Below are 19,332 nucleotides of genomic sequence, written 5' to 3' on the forward strand. Positions count from 1 at the left end.
ACACTAAAGTTTATTCAAAATGACCTCCGTGATTTTGAATACAGGCCTTCAATCTGCGCGGCCAGTCGTCTATCGCAGCACGAACGAGGTCCATGTCAATATCGGCGGCTGCCTTAATCAAGGATGTCTTGAGTGACTCCAAATTGGGATGAGGCTTTGAGCACGCCTTTTCCTCCAAGTGTTGCCATATCATGTAATCTAACGGATTCAAATCTGGACTGGAGGAGGGCCAGTCTTCGTGCCGGATGAAGTCGATTTCACGCGCCGCCAGCCAGTCTTGTGTGCTCTTCGCTCTATGAACTGGCGCCGAATCTTGTTGGAATACCCAGTGCCTGTTATTGAACATGGTGTGAGAATCAGGTACCACAAGGTACGTCAGGACTGTATTTTGATACACAACTGCATTCGTTTTTACACCTTTCTCACAAAAATGTACCTCTGTTAAGCCCCAATAAGAAACTCCCAACCATACCATGAGCGAGGATGGAAAATGACCTCGTTGGACACGCGGAATACGGTTGCTCGCTTCTTCATTACTGTGTGCGTACACCTTATCATTTTTTTTGTTGTAGCTCTCTTCTACGGTAAAAATTTTTTCATCCGAAAAAAGAATTTCCCGATATTTTTTTCCCGCGTACCGCTTCAACAAAGCGCGGCATCTCTTCAGTCTCAGGTCCATTAGACGAGCATTCAAACGATTTCCTGTTTTTCTTCGATATGCCCGAAGCCCTAAGTCTTCATTTAACACCCTTTTCACCGTGGTTCTTCTTAACCCCATCTGAAGGGCCAACAGTTTCTGCTTACGTTTGGGATTTCTTTGAATTCGCGCCTTCACAGCTTTTATCACTGCTGGAATCCTAACAGACCGAGGGCGACCACTTCTTGACCTGTCATCTACACTAGAGTCTTCATTGTATCGTTTGATGGTACGATAAACGAATCTTTTGGTTATATTCAAAATTTTCAGTATGTTAAAAATTTGAATTGGCGCGTAACCGCAACGATGCAACGCAATAACTGCAACACGGTCTTCTTTAAGCGTCCACTCCATATTTAAAAATGAGTAAAATTCTAAATGTATACTATTTTTATTTTCATGAACAATTCGAAATTCGATTTTAATAATTTTTTTTGTGGCCAGCATTCTAAAAGAAAAGTTTTTACTGTGTGACAATACTTATGACCTGACTAGGTATATTAATACGTGAAGCAAAAACTTTGTACCCCTTTTTACGAAAATTGCGCGGACGGAGGAGTATGAAATTTCTCACACTTATAGAGAAGGAGTGCACAATGCTAATATTTTTTTAAATTATGCCCAAAAAATACATTAAATCAATAAAAAAACATTACACACATTACCATGTATTTGACGCCCAGACGCATGCATACTATTTATTTATTGTCAAACTTTTGTTCTTGACGTCTGTTGTCAAATTGAGAATAGATTAAATATTGTTTGTCTTTATTAATATTTATCTAAAGTACTAAAGACTACAAGAAATCTGTGATTATAGAAGTACAATAATTCTATACTGTACAAACATATAATTTCAATTAATTACAGTCGAATTTCGACTACCGTGGGACCACTAGTTTGTATTTAATCCTTTGACTGCCATGTAGGTCACCGGTGCCCTACGTGGGACATTGACGTAATTATTTCGACTTCTGTTGTTACTAAGGCGCCGGAATTAACGAATCCGAAGATACTGAGAATGAATCTATTTCAAAGAGATTTAAAGAAAACATACAAATAATAAAAGCCTAAAACATACATTACAATAAATTAAAGCCTAAAACATATATTAAAAATAAAAGGTTTATTTATTTATTGCTTTGATGGGTGGACGAGCTCACAGCCCACTTGGTGTTCAGTGGTTACTGGAGCCCTGGTATTCAGTGGTTACTGGAGACATCTACAACGTAAATGCCGCCACCCACGTTGATTTGCGAGTTCTAAGGTCTCAGTATAGTTAGCAGTATTACTGCTTCACGACAGAAATAGGCAGCATGGTGGTACCTAACCATGCGGACTCACAAGGGGCTTCTCTAAGTCATCGGTCATACGAGCGATGTGACCGAGGTACTTCAGAATACGCTGGAAGGAGATAGCGGACAGCCTTATGGTATTTAGCCTTGAGAGGCTATTTCAGCTTCACCCTAACGTGTGTAGGTGAGCTCACGGAGCTCAAGCCGGAGTGTTGCTAGCACTGACCTTAGCAAACGCAAAGCACTGAAAAGATCCGCTGAGAAACTCAGTGGGCTGTGTTGTGGTAATACCGAGCTCCATCAGAATGGATATGTTGGTTCGGCATGCAGTCTATCGAATTCGCTACATCCGCCTCCGTGAATTGCCGGTCTACAAGAGCTTAAAGTTTTCAATGGGAATCCAGAGGGAATATGCTGTCTCTTACTCACAACTGTAACTGTCTCAATATTTATTAGTACAGAGTTCTAAAGCAATCAATTGAATTTATTTGTTACTGAAGAGATTAGTTTTTTTTTATTAGTAATAATAATAATTCGCTTAATACGAGGGCATACTATATTAAGCATACGAATTAGTTTTCAATGAACAGAATGCATTTAAACAGAATTGTTTCTATTGTGTGGTACGACGCGATGTACCGGAAATATAAACTTCGAAATTTGGTGGTTCGCCAGTAATGTCAGGAATGGATTCAGTATAGCCGTTACATGTACCTGAAATTTCGTGTTCATCTATATATTAATACGTGAAGCAAAAACTTTGTATCCCTTTTTACGAAAATTGCGCGGACGGAGGAGTATGAAATTTCCCATACTTATAGAGAATGAGAGATGACCTCTATGTCTGCAGCGAAGCCGTCAAGACGTAGCAGCAGCAGACAAGGGCGAGACAATTGAATCTCCGACTGCCTGTGTTGAGTGATGGGATTAAAACTGGGGTGGTATTGAAACTGTGGTATTCAATCTATGTGCTTCATTATACAGACTCGAACGCGCTCAGCAACCAATAATAAATATGTACTGTAATTAAAGGAAGATAAGATCAAATATCCCCTGATGAATAATCTGACAGACTTATTTAATACGTGTGGAAAATATATGTTCTCTAGTGTTCCGAGAATGCTTTTTATTAGTTTTAAAGTTATATTTACAATTAGCGACCCGCCCTCGCTTCGCTTCGGAAACATTAAATTTTATTATTGATAGCCGAGTCCCGCGATGCTACCCGGGGTTATTGTCGTACCGCGGGTGACGCCACAGGGTGAAGCTAGTTTGAAAAAAGTAAAGCTTAAGTTACTCCTTATATCATCAGTTACCTATCAGTGAAAGTCTCGTCAAAATCAGTCCAGCCGTTTCGGAGATTAGCCGGAACAAACAGATAGACAGACAAAAATTGTAAAAAATGTTATTTTGGTGTATGTGCCATATATATATTCATATGCATGTAGTAAAAAGCGTTTATTTCAATATTACAAACAGACACTCCAATTTTATTTATATTTATAGATAAAAATAGGTAAGAAATATTAATGACATTTAATGGAGTCTGGTTGCTAGTTTGGTGCAGCCAGACTTGTGAGAATTACTAAATGAACAAATAGTAGTGGTCTCCGAGTATCAGTGTTGCCATTCGTCATACGCGACCGCATATAATTGAATAACTTTAGAAATTGTTGCCAACCTCCGCACATAAATTTCCTTTGTGTCGTATTCATCTCAATTACATTCTAAATTGATTCTGTTTCTGTTTGTGAAAATGGCTACGTTAACAGACAACACGGGGCATCTCAAATCGTAAATTTAATTAGTACATTTAAATTATTCAAATTTGTAAAGATTTGGATGGCTCAAATAAACCTAATTGGTTAGTTAAAACATTACCTACATTTTTAGGTTAGGTGTCATTACAAAAAAAGGGTGCGTGTACTTATGTACGCGCGTAAGAAGTAATACTTTTTTTTTTTAATATTAAATAATTAATAATAAATATTTAACGTTAATAATTTAATGATATTTAGTATGAATTATATTAAATAATAATTTTGTCATTTATATTACTAAATAACACATACGGATAGTTAACCTCAATTGTATTGGAGCACTCGTGGGCAACTTCATTTCTGTTAATTTCGTGTCACGTGACAAGATATAAGTTCTAAGGTCTCAAGTATAGTTACAACGGCTGCCCCACCCTTCAAACCGGAACGGATTACTGCTACACGGCAGAAATAGGCAGGGTGGTGGTACCTACCCGTGCGGACTCAGAAGAGGTCCTACTACCAGTAAATGGTCCTACCATGGTCATGTCAGGGCTTCATTCGAGTGGGGCCCTAAAATATCCTAGGGTGCGCGGTCTGCTCTCAACATCTGCAGACTGTCAAGTCTCACATACACCACGTGAGGTTCGGCCCCCTGCATGAAAAAAAAGGGCTTCAGTCGAGCCACTGTGCAGAGCTAAGGTGACCTCTGGAAGCACATTCTTTTAGTCTATGTTGGACGGTTAACTTTGAGGGGATTGGGTTCTGTAGGTGATGAGGGGCTATTTAAAAACATACTACTGCATTATAATTATATTGTAGACAGTTTGAACACTGTCACGCCATTATAAAATTATTATCTTTATATTTTTATAAAACTCTTACATGTTGCTTTGACCGTGTCTAGATGAGAAGTGCTGACTTTTTCTTACGAGAAGAAAATCATCTGTTTTTTAAACATTTAAAATAATTCTAATATTCGAAATCTGTAATCGTGTGTCAAGTGTTGCCTGCCATTACATTTATATTCAAACTCCAACAGTCTACAGCACCTCCAAGCCGGATGAGATCTGACCCCGGGCGGTTTTACTGTGATTGAGATGATGTTAGCCATCGTAAACAATTCCTCAGAGCACTCGTCTTATGAGGGCCAGCTCCAACAGTATCCTGAGCATGATCGCAAGCAGGCTGGACTGTATATACATGGGTCGCTGTGGTGCCATCTCCCATGGGATGTTACCACAGTAATTCATTGTGATGTAAATATAACTACTAACATAGGTCTAAGTCTTATTAACAATTTATATGAGTCATGGATACTTGAAATAAAAACATTATTATTATTATTATTATTATTATTATTATGTATGTACCGTGTAAACTACAGTGAGAACTTTAACCTCCCCATAAGCTTGTGTTTGTTTATAATTAATCTATATATTAATACGCGAAGCAAAAACTTTGTATCCCTTTTTACGAAAATTGCGCGGACGGAGGAGTATGAAATTTTCCACACTTATAGAGAATATAGAGAAGAAGTGCACAATGCTAATATTTTTTTAAAGTAATGCATAAAAGATACATTAAATCAACAAAGAAAACATTACACACACTACATACCATGTATTTGACGCACACACGCATGCATACTATTTATTGTCAAACTTTTGTTCTTGACGTCTGCGGTTAAATTGAGAATAGATTAAATATTGTTTGTCTTTATTAATATTTTTTTAATTATTCATATTAGTGTACAAACTTACAATTCCAATTAATTATAGTCGAATCTCGACTACTGCGGGACCTCTACTACTTAAGTATTCTCCAGTAAAGATTGGCTGAACATCGTCAAGGATAAGAAGAAGTGGTGTACCTTAGAGGAGGCTTTTACCCGAAGGCGTCCATATAGAAATAATGTAAATAATATTAAAATTAATATAAGGAAAAACTAACTTTTTAATCCTAAACTAACTTCTTAATTAACTTTTTAAGCTTTAATTTTTACTTTTTAACTGTTTAATAAAAACATAAAAAAAAACTATTAATGTATGTTTAAATTGTTTGTAATTAAGTATTTTTGTGTGGAATAAAGAAAGCTTTATTATTATTATTATTATTTATTATTATATTCTCCAGTACGTAATGAAAAACTACTTATGCGGTTTAATTTCGCGTTTATTACTCTGATTTTATTATTTTTGATGTTTCGAATACTAACTCATTATTAATTAGCTTTAAAAACAAGAAGGTTCTCACTTTGTTTGTAGTTATTATGTGTGTTATTTCAGAAAAAAAAAATCGAAGTGAACCGATTTAGATATTTTTTTATTATTATTCGAAAGCTGATGCTGATGCTGACCCGTTTAAGTATTGTCAAGATCTGACGAGTATTTTTGATTGAGTTATCCTTAATAATGCATATTTAAATTATTCCAAATACATTGACGATATTCTCATTCACATTTTTAATGAAGTCGCTTTTTTTTAAGTTATACTTTGAAGTCGTCGTGGCCTAAAGGATAAGACGTCCGGTGCATTCGTGTTGAAGCGATGCACCGGTGTTCGAATCCCGCAGGCGGGTACCAATTTTTCTAATGAAATATGTACTCAACAAATGTTCACGATTGACTTCCACGGTGAAGGAATAACATCGTGTAATAAAAATCAAACCCGCAAAATTATAATTTGCGTAATTACTGGTGGTAGGACCCCTTGTGAGTCCGCGCGGATAGGTACCACCGCCCTGCTTATTTCTGCCGTGAAGCAGTAATGCGTTTCGGTTTGAAGGGTGGGGTAGCCGTTGTAACTATACTGAGACTTTAGAACTTGTATCTCAAGGTGGGTGGCGCGTCCACGTTGTAGATGTCTATGGGCTCCAGTAACCACTTAACATCAGGTAGGCTGTGAGCTCGTCCACCCATCTAAGCAATAAAAAAAAAAAAAAAAAAAAGGCGCGTTATGAAAAATTGATGAGAGTGAAAGTTTACGATGCGCGCGCACCGTGACACAAAACTAACAGAATGAAGTTGCCCACTAAATCGCTCATTACAATACAACCGACGTAACTTGGCGAGTCTGAATATAGCCGCAGGTGAACTTTCCGAACCGTACCGAGAATTACCGAATTTATATGATGTCAAGAAAAGGGATGTCCAATATGCGTGTCTGAGGATGTTGTTTAATCGATTTTTTTTCAAGAAATAAATTTAATAAAAATAAAGTAGAACTCTTTACGCGCGTACATAAGTACACGCACCCTTTTTTTATTTTCAGGGCTATGAGTATTTTATTCGTCTGTTATTTTATAATCAACGGAATTAATTGCACACAGTACTCAAAACGTCCGAAATAACAGACCTCAGAATAGGTTGTAAAATTATCTTGTATTGCGTCTACGACTCGCTAAAACCGAAGAAAGTACGATCTTCTCCAGTATTTTCGTAAGTTACAAAATGGCAATAAAAATATACAGCTTAGTCAATCTTGTTATTATTGCTTAGTTTGCAATTTCGCATAAAAAACATAAGGAAATAAATACTTGTGTTTGACAGGATTTTCGATCAGATTTTCGATTATAAATGGGCAGTGTTTTGACTGTACCATTGGCAATACTGACGTCTATACGCGACGACGGGACTTTTGGGCGGGAATGCGAGGAGTGATGTTATGTGATTTGTTTTATTTTGTCTATTTAGTGTTTCTTCAGGTTTAAATGTGTAATAAAGGTGGTTTAATAACTGTTTAGTATTTGTGAAAGTGCACAAATGTGGAAAAATGAAACAAAACCCCTGAACGTAACTTCTCGGGATCCTCCAAAAAGTCCACTGAAAAAATCTTAGTAAATGACCACCATTTTACTGAGATTATATTTCATCTCATTTCATTTCATCCCAGTTGATTAATATCTCAAATTAATCATCTTCATTTCATTTCATTTCACTCCATATTATCATTTTTCATAAAAATAAGAATATAAATTAAAATAAGACATGACTTAAAGGTCTTAGTAACCAGGTCATAAAATCCCTTAAACTAACTACGCAACGACGCCCATTCATCATCAGGTAGACCATTTTTTTTGCCGTGTATGTAGGCTAGTATACGGCCCACCTGATGGTGAGTGGTTACCGTCGCTCACGGACACGTCGGCAATGGCAGGGGAAGAGCCAAGTCGCTGCCTACCGTTAATAGACCATATCCTCGTCTGCTTTTGAAACTAGCTACTTAAATATTTATGACGCTTTGAAATAAACATGAAAAATTAATTATATAGTAATAAAAAATAAAAATTATATTTCACGGATCCGAATTAATATGGTTGTTTAATAAAGGACCGAACTTTTTCCGATAAAATTTCATGTATCGATACATTACACGAACCCCACTGTATCGAGGGGTGGCCCTTGATGACGTAACGAAATTATTTTTCACACAACCCTTATCCATCACCGCGCGAATAGGGTGAAAGTATCACTTACAATAGCCGGGGTTCTGTATCATAATAGCGTAATGGACTTATTGAAATTAGCTAGTACTTTATATTGCGCTCCTACCTCAGTAGCGCGTCTTCACATAAAGAAGGCGGCACAACAAGAGAACCCTCTTGTCGTGGCTGCTGGAAACTACATACCCGATTCTGTAGACCAAATGGTAAACAGTCACGTCGCCCAAAACACGTCATTACGGATCCTCCCGATCCATTAACGGTGCTTTTAGTACCTCAAGGACCGGTTACCGTCCTCGACGAGCCCGTTGCTTGCGACGAAGGGCTCGACGAGCGAATTAACCCACAGACACAGCCCACTGAGTTTCTCGCCGGATCTTCTAAGTGAGTCGCGTTTCTGATCCGGTGGTGGAGTCTGCGAAGCACTGCTCTTGCTAGGGTCAGTGTAAGCATCACTCTGGCTTAAGCCCCGTGAGCTCACCTACTAGCTAAGTTTACGCTGAAATAGCCTTTCAAGGCTATCAGCTTAGATAGGAAAAAAAAAGCGCGTCTCACTGATGTAAGAAGTATCATGTTCGATTCTGGAAATGAACCGCTGTGGCTTGAAGTATTTTTTATTTACTGCTTAGCTGGGTGGACGAGCTCACAGCCCACCTGGTGTTAAGTGGTTACTGGAGCCCATGGACATCTACAACGTAAATGCGCCACCCACCTTGAAATATAAGTTCTAAGATCTCAGTATAGTTACAACGGCTGGCCCACCCTTCAAACCGAAACGCATTACTGCTTCACGGCAGAAATAAGGCAGGGTGGTGGTACCTACCCGCACGAACTCACAAGAGGTCCTAACACCAGTATTTTATTTACTTTTATACATAGTTAGTACTGTTGACCTATTTGACGTTAAATTTAATTCGTAATCTATATCCAATCTATGGTCTAATCTGAACGCCTTCTTTGACGTCTGTTTCTGAATTTACCCCAGAGGCAACTTCTCCCAAATTTTCGGAGAACCCAAATTCTCCTTAAACTGCCTAACAAAGTCCCCAACCTGGCAACACTGCGGGGAAACCTAAGAAAACACTATTAATCTCCAACTCAATCTAACAATATCGTTGGGACATATCATGACCGATCGTTTACAGGGCCATCGAATGGAACCCTAAAAAAAATCCTTTTAAAAAAGACATTCTCCCCGGCCACAAAGCTGAACCGACGGAGACAAATGATTTGCCAAGAGTAATGAGTTAACGTTTATTTCAGACCTAAATTAATGAACAAACCTGTCCGGCGACTTATCGAACACTTTAATGAAACGGCAGAGTCGGATGCGGGTCCTGATTACGTGCCATTAAATTATGTTGCTATGGTTTTTAGGTGTAACATGGCTTCAAAAGATTTTTCTCCTGTGTTATAAGTACTCCTTTTTTTTTAATCACACTCGGTCATCCAGCCCTTATTTTGGATGCGATTTTGGGTACCAGCAACTGACAAGCATAATTTTATAATATATTAGCGACCCGCCCTCACTTAGCTTCGGAAACTGTAATTTATTTTTCATTTTTCCACTATTTAATGGATGTTATTATACATATAAACCTTCTTCTTCAATCACTCTATCTATTAAAAAAAACCGCATCAAAATCCGTTGCGTAGTTTTAAAGATTTAAGCATACATAGGGACAGACAGATATAGGGACAGAGAAAGCGACTTTGTTTTCTACTATAATATAGTGATGACGGACAGGATGGTCCTATCGCGTTTTTAAAATGATTCGCGCGATCGGGATTCCGGAACGCGCAGTTGTCCTCTGACTTCATCACAACAAGATTCGCGCGCCGATTTAAGTTCAATATAAAATAGAAATTTTAGTTTTAATTTGTATCGTCTAGTGCCTAGCGTCGGTTACTCTTTTCAATACGCTTTTATTAGCTTCAGACGTATGTACCTATATTAGTATGTAATGGAATCTTTGAACATGATTTTGACCCACTTCAAAACGTCGGATTGACTCGAAATTAGGTATACTTATTAAGGACCGATGACAATCCAATATTTAAAAAAAATTGAAAAAAATATATTGAAAAAATTGAAATTGAACTAAAAAATGAAAAATAAATAACAGTTTAAAAAAACTAACAAAATACGTTTTTATAGAAAATCCAACTAAAAAATAGAAAATGAATTTTAATAAATTTGAAAAATTGTGGGTGCTTTTCAGGGTATTATCAAAATAAGCCTGTTCTCATATCTGTTCATAAAATATTTATAACTACTGATACAATGCACCCCACGCTTTTTTTACAATAACATCATTATTTCTCACACTATTTTTTGTTCAAATTTATTAAAATTTATTTTCTATTTTTTAGTTGGATTTTCTATAAAAGCGTATTTTGTTAGTTTTTTTAAACTATTATTATAAATTTTTTTTGTTTATATTTTAATATTGTACACATACATCTAAACATATTATTGAAATAGTGTGATTGACTTTTATATGTTCCTAGTGAAAATTTCACGCGTATACGGGGAACAAGCCACAGAGTCAAAACACCTTACCTCCGTTGCATGAACGATTTTTTTCTCTGGCAAGTTTCCGACATTGGCTGCCGAGTATGGGGAGGTTTTATCAAATCAAATCAAATCAAATCAAAACATTTTTATTCAACATAAATGAAAGTACACACTTGTTGAACGTCAAAAAGAACTACCGCCAATTCACAAAAACTAGCCTCCGTCCTGAGAAGAACTGGCAAGAAACTCAGCGGGCATGTCTTTTTTTGTTAAATATTGAATTTTTTTTAAATATTCATTTTTACAAGATGTATTATAAGGTAACAATTATTGCAATATTGAAATGCTCGGAGCGAGCAACTCATTCCCACTTTGTGCAATCTTCTAGATAATCATTGACTATATAGTAAGCTTTATTGCACAGATGTTCTTTAATAGTTTTCTTAAACCTATATATATGTAGGTTCTGAGCATCTTGTGGGATTTTGTTGTACAGGCGCACAGTTTAGTTGGTCCGATACCAATGTGGCCCGCGCTTGCCGTTCCCAGCGGGTGAGCGGAAGTCCGGCTTTTTCCTCTTGTCGAAAACAAAAATAAAACACGTTTCCATTCCGGACAATTTCTTCACGCGTATAACAGTAAAAATGGTAATACATTTTGCGCGTGTGATGCTGTTTGACTTTTGTTACATAATATTCGCTTATTTTCTTTGAAAAATTATCTATGACTAGCTGGCCCGGCAGACTTCGTAGTGCCTCAATCGATAAATAAAAGACACCTCTAGGGGACCAATTTTTCTAATGAAATACGTACTCAACAAATGCTTACGATTGACTTCCACGGTGAAGGAATAACATCGTGTAATAAAAATCAAACCCGCAAAATTATAATTTGCGTAATTATTGTTGGTAGGACCTCTTGTGTGTCCGAACGGGTAGGTACCACCACCCTGTTAATATTGTAACAAAATGTAAATGATTACTAGCGCCATCTGTCATCATCTGTCTGTATATAACTTTGACAATAAATAGTCAGTCTATCCTCAACCGCCATTTTATTAGGTTACGGGCCCAGAAAATCGCAGAAAATCAAAAAAATCCCAGTATTGAGTCGTTTTAACAAGATTTTGCAGTAAAGCAAGTGTTAAAAGACAGTATTCAGTGAGATTTAGTTGTGAACTGGACTGATCGTATTGATTATCGCAGTGTATTTGTGTAAAAACTATTCGTCAAAATGGCTACCAACTACCTTATCAATGTACCGAAACTAAAAGGACGCGATAATTATTCAGAGTGGTGTTTCGCTGCAGAAAATTTTTTAGTACTCGAAGGCATGAAGCATTGCATCAAGCCAGAACCGGGGAAAGAAATAGCAAGCGCGGATGACGAAAAAACTAAAGCCAAATTGATCATGACCATCGACCCGTCGTTGTACGTACATGTCAAAACCGTTAAATCGTCGAAAGAATTGTGGGATAAACTAAGGCAATTATTCGATGATAGTGGCTTTTCACGAAGAATTAGTCTATTGAGAAATTTAATTTCAATCCGGCGAGATAATTGCAGTTCGATGACGTCATACGTGACGCAGATAATCGATACAGCGCAGAAATTAAGTGGAACGGGATTTGAAATAAACGAGGAATGGGTGGGATCATTGCTGTTGGCGGGGCTGCCAGAAAAGTTTGCCCCAATGATCATGGCAATTGAACATTCCGGGATTGCCATAAACTCTGATGTAATTAAAACAAAATTACTTGATATGAGTTCCGAGGTCGGTGACCATGATCCGGAAGTTGCACTATGGTCGAAACCAAAAACGAGGGTAGATCAAAATTTCAATACAAAAGGCGAGAAACGAACATCAAATTATACGTCCAATGTAAAAAAAAAGGTTATAAAATGTTATAAATGTAAGCAAAGTGGTCATTATAAAAATCAGTGTCCGAGTTTAGAAGCCGAAAAAAGAAAACAATCCAACGCCTTTAGTGCTATTTTCTTAAGTGGAAATTTCAACTGCGATAGTTGGTACATAGATAGCGGGGCCAGCAAACACATGACAGCAAAGAAAGAATACGTTGAGAGTCCATCATTTGAACATGAAATTAAAGAAATAATTGTTGCGAACAAAACATCCGTCCCGGTAGTGTGTTCTGGTGATGTAAACATAATCACAGTTGTGAATGGTGTAGAATATGACATCACAGTTTCAAATGTATTGTGCATACCGAGTTTAACAACAAACTTGCTTTCAGTGAGTCAGTTAATTGAGAATGGCAATAAGGTAATCTTTAAAGAGAAATTTTGCTATATTTACAATCAACAGAGAACTCTAGTTGGAAAGGCAGAATTAGTAGATGGTGTGTACAGATTATATACTAAGAAATCAGAACAGTTATTCGCAGCCACAGCTAAGGTGTCGAGTGAAACTTGGCACCGACGATTAGGGCATATCAACAGTACCAGCTTGAACAAAATGAAGAATGGAGCTACGACAGGTATTTCATACACAAATAAAGCTGATGTTGACAAATCTAAGTGTACTGTTTGCTGTAAGGGGAAGCAGTCTAGACTACCTTTTCAGCCTAGTTCAACTAACACCCAAGATATTTTAGAATTAATACACTCAGATGTGTGTGGTCCGATGGAAAATGTGTCCATTGGAGGATCCAGATACTATGTCTTATTTGTGGATGACTACAGCAGAATGGTTTTTGTATACTTCATGAAAACAAAGTCAGAGGTATTTAAGTTTTTCAAAGAATTCCAGTCACTTGTAGAAAAACAGACAGATCGGAAAATTAAAATTCTAAGAACAGACAATGGCGGTGAGTACTGCAGTCAAGACTTTGAAAGATATCTAAAACAACACGGAATAATTCACCAGAAAAGTAATGCTTACACACCACAGCAAAATGGTGTGTGTGAAAGGATGAATAGGTCACTAGTTGAAAAGGCTAGATGTCTAATTTTTGATGCTGGTTTACATAAAAAGTTTTGGGCAGAAGCCATAAATACATCTGTATACTTAAGGAATCGATCAGTTGTTACTGGATTAAACAACATGACTCCATATGAAGCCTGGACAAAGAAAAAACCTGACTTAAGTCATGTACGTATTTTTGGAAGTAAGGTTATGATGCACATACCAAAAGAAAAGCGCTTAAAATGGGATATGAAGGCTAAAGAACTTATTTTGGTAGGCTATGCAGACAATGTAAAAGGCTATAGGGTTTATAACCCAGAAAATAACTCTGTCACAACTAGCAGAGACATTATAATAATGGAGAAAACTGAAAATACAATTGAAATTCCTATTGAGTGCAAGGCTCCAGCGGAGGAACAGAGAGAAGGAGACGAAAGTAGAACTACAGAAAGTACAGACACTGAATGTGATGATAATGATATCACATATATTCCAGAAGCTTCTTCAGGAAGTGACTCATATGACAGTTTTTCTGAAACACCATCAGAACCAGAACCTTCATTATTCTTGAATCAGGATATTCCAAACAAGCGAGTGAGAAAAATACCTGATAGATTTAGCTATAGTCACTTATGTATTGCAGAATCAGATGATCAAAATATAATGGATATTTCACTCAAGGAAGCTTTAAATGGACCTGAAAGTAAATTTTGGAGATCAAGCATGGAGGAGGAATTAGAATCATTTAAGAAAAATGATGCATGGGAACTTGTGGATAAGCCTCGTGACTCTACAGTAGTGCAGTGCAAATGGGTATTTAAAAAGAAGTATGATAGTGTCGGTAATGTGCGTTATCGTGCTAGATTAGTGGCAAAAGGCTTTTCACAGAAAGCTGGCATAGACTATCATGAAACTTTTTCACCTGTGCTACGTTATACTACTTTAAGATTGTTATTTTCTATAGCAGTAAAACTAGGTTTAGATATACGTCATCTTGATGTCACTACAGCCTTTCTAAATGGTTTTTTGAATGAATCTGTGTATATGCAAAAACCTGTCCTTTATAGAGATTGTAATGATAATGATAACAAAGTATTAAAGCTTAAACGTGCCATATATGGACTTAAGCAATCATCTCGTGCTTGGTATCAGAGAGTTAATGATTACTTAGAGTCTTTAGGATATTTAAAATCTAAGTATGAACCGTGTTTGTTTACGAAGTCTGAAGGAAATGCTAAAGTTATAATAGCATTGTTTGTTGATGATTTTTTTGTTTTTTCTAACTGTAAAATGGCAACTAATCAGTTAATACAAGATTTGAGTAGTAAATTTAAAATTAAAGATTTGGGTCAAATAAAGCAATGTTTAGGCTTAAGAGTGAATATGTATAAAAATGCTATAACTGTTGATCAAGAACAGTATATAGAAAGCTTGTTAAAAAAGTTTAACATGTCACATTGTAAAACTATAGAAACTCCTATGGAGATTAACTTAAGATTGGAAAAATCTGAGAATAGTTTATGTAATAAAAATATTCCATATAGACAATTAATAGGTAACTTAATGTATTTAGCTGTGTTAACCAGACCAGACATAGCTTACAGTGTATGTTATTTGAGCCAGTTTAATAATTCATATGATGAAACTCATTGGAAACATTTAAAAAGAATTTTAAAGTATTTAAAAGGTACTAAAAATTATGGTCTTGTTTTTTCTAAGGATAATTCTTATATAGAAGGATATGTTGATGCAGATTGGGGTTCAGATTCAAATGATAGAAAATCTTTTTCTGGTTTTTGTTTTAAATTGTCTGGTACAGTTATTTCTTTTGAATGTAGGAAACAGAGAAATGTAGCTCTGTCCTCAACAGAAGCAGAGTATATTTCCATGTCAGAAGCCAGTAAAGAGGCTATCTATTTAAAAAGATTATTGTTTGAAATTTTAGGCAATTCAGAAACAATTACATTATATAATGATTGTCAAAGTGCACAAAAACTTATTTTGAACCCAGTATACCATAGAAGGTCTAAACATATAGACATAAGATACCATTTTCTGAGAGAAGCAGTTGCAAACAAGTTTGTTAAAGTTGATTATTTAGAAACTGCTGAAATGCCAGCAGATATTTTTACAAAAAGTTTAGGGTCTTTAAAGCATAAATATTTCACAAAAAAGCTTGGTATATTACCCGTTACGAAGTATTTATGATTTTGTTAAGCGGAGGTGTTAATATTGTAACAAAATGTAAATGATTACTAGCGCCATCTGTCATCATCTGTCTGTATATAACTTTGACAATAAATAGTCAGTCTATCCTCAACCGCCATTTTATTACACCCCGCCTATTTCTGCCGTGAAGCAGTAATGCGTTTCGGTTTGAAGGGTGGGGCAGCCGTTGTAACTATACTGAGATCTTAGAACTTATATCTTAAGGTGGGTGGGGCATTTACGTTGTAGATATCTATGGGTTCCAATAACCACTTATCACCACAACGAGCTCGTTCACCCATCTAAGCAAAAAAATAATAATATTACCGTCATCTCCTACCTGACCTCGTTTAATTGAAGATTTACTGAAAACTGCATTTCGCTGTTATGGGAGGTAATTTATATCACCTAAATACATTCCTGTAATACGGACATTACCAAAATCGGCTTACAAAAAGTTTTTATTCAATTATCCGTGGTAGGTTTTTGTTGAAACTTATTAAGGATTAAGGACGTTCGATTGATTTAATTGAATTCGACAGAATTAACGAACTTCCTTAGATATACAGAGACTGTGTTCTACTCGCAATAAGAGCTCTGGTGAAATCATTAATGAACATTGTTGGTTCTTTTTGTATTGCCTAGATGAGTAGAGATGAGCTCATGACCTCCCTGGTGTTGTGATTATAGGCGCCCACAGGCATCAACAACGTAAATGCCGCCACCCACCTTGAGATATGATTTCTAAGGTCTCAGTATAGTTACAACGGCTGCCCCACCCTTCAAACTGGTATTAGTGCTTAACGGCTGAAATAGGGAGGGTGGTGGTGTCTACCCTTGCAGGCTCACAAGAGGTCCTACCACCAGTAAAAAAAATATTAACATTCTGCACTCCTTCTCTATATGCTCTATAAGTGTGGGAAATTTCATACTCCTCCGTCCGCGCAATTTTCGTAAAAAGGGGAACATAGTTTTTGCTTCGCGTATTAATATATAGATATCGGTTCGTTTACAACAATGACCACGCTGGTCTATAGAAACCCAAAGTATACTAGTTTAAAATCTACAGGCCACGAGTTTTATATACGAAAACAAATTCGCCGTGTTGAGGTCGGAAATGTTGAAGAGCTTTTTCGTGTAAGCTTCCAACAATACGCGCCTCCATGTAACAACCGCTGACAGTTAGCAGACCCTTAACTCTCGCTTTTCTCGGTTAGTTTATCTTTATTACATTAATATTAATTAATCAGTTACGGACGAATGAAAATTAAAATAAAAAAAAGTAAGCAAACTTTTTATATATTTAGAAGTCGTCGTGGCCTAAAGGATAACACGTCCGGTGTATTCGTATCTAGCGATGCACCGGAGTTCGACTCTTACCAATTTTTGTAATGAAATACGTACTTAACAACTGTTCATGATTGACTTCCACGGTGAAGAAATAGCATCGTGTAATAAAAAACAAACCCGCAAAATTATAATTTGCGTATTTACTGGTGGTAGGACCTCTTGTGAGTTCGCACGGGTAGGTACCAACTATTACTATCCACGACAAAGGAGTCTGAAAACTATAGTTTTTTTTTATTGCCCTTGTAGGCAGACGAGCATATGGCCCACCTGATGGTGAGTGGTTACTGTCGCTTACGGACGTCAGCAATGTCAGTGGTAGAGCTAAGCCGCTGCCTACAATTAAGTACTCTCCGCAAGCCTCGTTTGAAGAAGGACATGTCTTAGCGCTCGGGATACACCACTGCAAGCTGCATGTAATTATTATTTTTATCTGTGACGGAACGTAACCGGATGTGTCGTGGCTGCGTTATCGCAACGCAACATCCGGTTATCGTCCGGAACGTGACAGTTCTGTTTTATGTAAATTTTGCTATAGCCCCTTTTCTTATTCATTTTTTGTCCTTACTTTTGTAAGATGAATGTTTTTCAATGGTAATACCTCCATGAACGTTGTTCATTTATTGTTTATTCTTATCTAGTTCACTTTATGATAAAGATATAGCATTTATATACACATGATGTTGAAGTCCCATGGGATTTGGAATGACAACTCTTCGAATTCAAACTGTCAAGAATTGGAACCGAGAACAACTCTTATCTGTGTTTTAGATCAAAAAGGTACTACATAAACTTCTTCTTTTTAAAGTCGGTTCATAGATGCGAACCCTCGTCACGTGACGTCACGCTGAATGTATTAAAACTTTAGAAACCGGATTACGGAACGAACGGATGCGAATGAATGATTAAAGAATGATTTACGGACGTAATTGAATGAATGTGTTAGTCTCGGGGAGTGAACGATGTTTTTGGTTTTTTATTTTATTTTATTCTAGATAATTGGGTTATTTATTAGATTTAAATGGAAGCATGCTTACTCGCTTTGGTGTGATTCAAACAAAATCCAAATAAAACTAATGTTTCTTTGAATAATTGTCTTCTATGTTTTTTTTTTGTTCTTGTTTCTAAACTAGTATTTCAATTATAATGAAACTTTGGTACAGTTATTGATGAGAATTCTTTTTTAATATATTTTTTATTGCTTATGTGGGTGACGAGCTCACCGCCCAACTGGTGTTAAGCGGTTACCGGAGCCCATAGACATCTACAACGTAAATGCGCCACCCACCTTGAGATATAAGTTGTAAGGTCTCAGTATACAACGGCTGCCCCACCCTTCAAACCGAAACGCATTACTGCTTCACGGCAGAAATAGGCGAGGTGGTGGTACCTACCCTTGCGGACCTACAAGAGGTCCTACCACTAGTAATTACGCAAATTGTAATTGTCAGTGCTAATTAAGATGACATATATGTATAACAGTAAAAGTCGTCGTGGTCTAAAGGATAAGACGTCCGGTGCATTCGTATCGAGCAATGCACCGGTGTTCGAATCCCGCTGGCGGGTACCAATTTTTCTAATGAAATACGTACTCAACAAATGTTCACGATTGACTTCCACGGTGAAGGAATAACATCGTGCAATAAAAGTCAAACCCGCAAAATTATAATTTGCGTAATTACTGGTGGTAGGACCTTTTGTGAGTCCGTACGGGTAGGTACCACCGCCCCGCCTATTTCTGCCGCGAAGCAGTAATGCGTTTATATATGTACTTGCTTCGGCAGTACATATACTAAAATTTGAACGTTACAGAGAAGATTAGCATGGCCCCTGCGCAAGGATGACAAGCAAAATCTTGAAGCGTTCCACCTTTTATTTTAATAACATGTACTTTTAGGTTAGGAATATTGTGTTCTTTTTTTTATGGACTTTTTGGCGGGAACGCGAGGAGTGAAGTTGTGTGATTTATTTTATTTTGTCTATTTAGTGTTTCTTCGGGTTTAAATGTGTAATAACGGCGGTTTATTAACTGTTTAATATCTGTGAAAGTGCACAAATGTGGGAAAATGAAACAAAGCCACTGGACGAACTTCTCGGGATCCTCCAAAAAGTCCACTGAAAAAATCTTAGTAAATGACCAC

The 19,332-nt window shown here is 36.9% G+C and overlaps 1 non-coding gene across 1 annotated transcript; it reads left to right on the plus strand.

The window, feature by feature from the left end:
• The first annotated feature begins 18,959 nt into the window (after positions 1-18,959).
• On the plus strand, positions 18,960-19,066 carry LOC119630657 (U6 spliceosomal RNA). The gene has a single exon (XR_005246376.1). It is a non-coding gene; the product is annotated as a U6 spliceosomal RNA (small nuclear RNA).
• Positions 19,067-19,332: the final 266 nt, after the last annotated feature.

This window comes from Bombyx mori, chromosome 26 (assembly GCF_030269925.1).
Source record: "Bombyx mori chromosome 26, ASM3026992v2".
NCBI classification, from domain to species: Eukaryota; Metazoa; Arthropoda; class Insecta; order Lepidoptera; family Bombycidae; genus Bombyx; species Bombyx mori.